Source organism: Prenolepis imparis, unplaced genomic scaffold (genome assembly GCF_030444845.1).
Source record: "Prenolepis imparis isolate NDT839.2.m4 unplaced genomic scaffold, iyPreImpa1.0 SCAF_12, whole genome shotgun sequence".
In the NCBI taxonomy this organism is placed as follows: Eukaryota; Metazoa; Arthropoda; class Insecta; order Hymenoptera; family Formicidae; genus Prenolepis; species Prenolepis imparis.
The window spans coordinates 11,564,060-11,567,851 of NW_028141170.1; positions in this window are offsets into that span (position 1 = coordinate 11,564,060).

A 3,792-nucleotide genomic window follows, 5' to 3' on the forward strand; every position below is an offset into this window, starting at 1 on the left:
AAGCAGTGGTATCAACGCAGAGTACTGCATGCTGCATATGAAAAGGCACCTTAAGAAATTAACCAATCACAGTCGATTATTCTCCTCACATTCAACTGTGATTGGTCAATTTTTTACAACTTACGACTTTACGACTCTATTGTAGACCCCGCATTACGATGAGGAGTGATGATAGATTTTGGATACCCATGAAGGCTCATTCAGACAGGACGCGTCAAGCGTCAAGCAGCGAGCAGCAATCATTCAACAACCAATAAGCGAGGTAATATTAGCAATGGCGTAAAAAATATTGCCTCGCTTATTGGTTGCTGCTCGCTGCTTGACGCTTGACGCGTCCTGTCTGAATGAGCCTTGAGGGTGCAGTCCCACGTAGAAGACAAAGCGGAACGGAAAAGCAGAACGGAAAAAATGTATAGTGGGGGTAACCAATCAGAACGTTTCTCCAAAAGACATATCTGTTCCGATTTTAAATAACCGAATTCCCCATGTACCGAAAAAGCGGAAATAAGTAAGAGTAAAAAATTATTTTTTATGAATTATAGTTAACAAAAATAATCAATTTTGTAAAAAAATATCTTTTTATAATAAATGGAAAATTCCAATGGAATATAAATTTACGGAAAACAAAGCAAATTCAGAATTATTGCAAATTTTAGGTTAGAATTTTTTCCGTTTTTGCGTAAAATATATTCCATGGAGAACCCAGAAATATAAAAGCGGAACGGAATAAAGAACTTTATAATAATATAAATTTAACAAGAGAAATATATTATTTTAGTGTAATTCTGTTTTTATATTTTGTGAAAATATAAAATTAAACTAAACTATTTATATGAAAAGATGATAAAATTACATTTTATATTGTAACAAATATTTTATTCAGAATAATATATTTTTAATAAATATTTTATAATAAATATTTTTTATTTATTTTAGGAAATTGAAATGAAAGCAAATAAAATATTATTATTATTAATAAAGAGAATTAGAGAGTGGAAAACAACTCCACAATTAAGATGCCATTAGGAATAACAAATATCTGTAAAATTTATTATACTTTTTATGAAAATACATCTGGCATTATCTATCATTGCATTATCAATTGCGTTTCTTAATTCTTTGTAATTTTTGCAAAACAAGAATGTTCTGCAATTTGAGAAGATTTTAACACCCAGTCACAATATGCACATATTAATTGTTCCTGAATTAATAAAAAAAAAAAATAATTTAGTTTTCTTTCTGTCAACTTTAATTATGGAAAATATACAATCTAACACCTAATTTAATGTTAAGTGTAATTTGTAAATTGTCACAAAATTTAATATATATATCTGAAAATAAACACACATATCCCAAGTAGCAAAATGACGTCATAATGACGGTAAATTTTGGTCACAGAAAGACCGTTTAGACGTAGAGTATTTAATTAGGTCTTATAAGACCCGAAAATGACGTCGATATGTCACATCCACAAGACGTCATTTTCTGACTTTTTATTGACGACATAATATGACGAATATAATACTTAAAATTGACAAAACTTCGATATTTTAACAATTAATACATGGCATCAGTTTTAGCCCAGTAAGAATAAATCATTCGATAAATATATTACATATTCGATAAATTAGATAATTAGAATATAAAAGTTTAAAGTATATTTGACAACAGAAGAATGCCTTAACAAATAAATTTACGCGCATACGTAAATTTATTTGTTAAAAAGGCATTCTTCTGTTGCCAAGTGTACTTATAGTTAGAGGTACTTGGTACTTATATGATACTTTTAATTTTAATAGCAGTTGTTTGCCAGCTTTATATAATTCCATGACTAAAACTTAAATACGAGATAGATAGTGCATCGCGCGTTGCATAGCGATAAATGAAAGAACTAAATTTGGACGAATTTAAGACGTCTTAAGACGTTTTCAAAATAACGTCTTTAGTTGATCTGAAAAATAACGTCTTATAAACGTCCATTATTAGTCACTGACGTCATGGACCAAAAATGACTAAAAATAGACGTCATAATGTCGTCTTCTGACGTCACTTTGCTACTTGGGTCTCGTTCCGCGATTTTCTGCGTACGCCGTTCCGCTCCATGGGTTTGCACCCTTAGGGTGAAAACCCATGCAGCGGAATAGCAGAACGCGGAACCAGCGGATCGCCAATCACCGAGTTATTCCGATAGAACCCTTCGTCGAGCTCTATGGGAATAATTCCGTGATTGGCGATCCGCTGGTTCCGCGTTCTGCTATTCCGCTGCATGGGTTTTCACCCTGAGCGAATTAACGTTCAATATAGCCGACTTCTATACACAGGATGTCCTATATATTTTATTGCTATTTTTCGAAAACCAAAAGTCTTCCATCGAAACATGTTTCGTACAAAAGTCGATGAAGAATTTCGGGAAGGATGTCGTAAGCATATAGTAGTCTTTTATATTCTAGGTGCGAGGCATTTTTCAAATTTTTTAAGGTCATTATAAGGTCATTATTACTTTTTTAAACAAAACCACTACAATTTTTTCACATATACACAATAACGTACCACTACAATTTTTTTATATACATATATAAATATGTATATAAAACGGACCTTGGGTCGCATTAGGTCAATTTATATAGTGTTTTTAAATAAAATCAATTTTTTTATATAAATCAATTCCTTGCAATATTTGGCATAAAAATTATAAAGATATAGGATGCCCAAAAAATGAATAGTTTTACAACACACACGATTTTAATTTGATATAATTTTACATAATTTTATATAATAAAACCTATATATGAAATATCTCGTAATAAAAAATATTCATTTCTCGATGATCTACTTTTATATATCTCAATACTGCATAAATAAATAATGAAAGGAATCAATTTTGGTATCAAAATAAAACAGATTTTTAAGAAATCTCTCTGAGATTTTTTATAAAAAAAGGTTAACGTTAAAAAGTAAGATTGAAATTTAAAAGAATGTATTTTATAGAGGATAAACAACAAAATACATTCATGACTTCTGATTAGAATTTCAAAATAAACATTGACCTTTTTTAACAAAGAAAAATTTAAATATCGTAAAAAAGCCATTTTTTGCATTAAACCTCATTGCAATTATTATTATTTCGGAAATCTGATACGCTGGTGAAAATCGCCTTTGTGGTATATTGTTTTCAGCATCAAAAAATTTATAACATCTTTTGTCTGCATGGTTCCAAATAAAAAAAAAAAAATTTTTTTGTAAATCAATAATTTAAATAATACTTACCCACACACAGTAAGATTTTTAATATTGATTTCTTTTTGTGTTTCTCTTTTAAGCCCAGTCTACAATGGCAGTAAGCAGTATAGAGTAAGCAGTATAAGCAGTAAGCAGTATGAAATGGGAATTGCCCATTTCGTTACTCCCGGTCTTTACGTCCACTAAAAACAGTATACAATGGCAATAACAAGGCTGTAGGAATAGAGAGTATACTGTTTTTAGTGGATGAAAAGACCGGGAGTAACGAAATGGGCAATTCCCATTTCATACTGCTTACTGCTTACTGCTTACTCTATACTGCTTACTGCCATTGTAGACTAGGCTTTAAATTTTTCTTTTTACAGATGCAATATATGACACGGTTACTTTTTTCAATTTTTTTTCTACTAAATTTTAACGTGACGTCACATAAAAACGACATAATCGCCATCTAGGCAAATTTTATTTACCTACAGTTGCGCGTCTTCAGTGTATTATCTCTTCGATGATCGAGCGACACCGCCGCGCCGAAGCCAGCCGAAGCTAATGGAA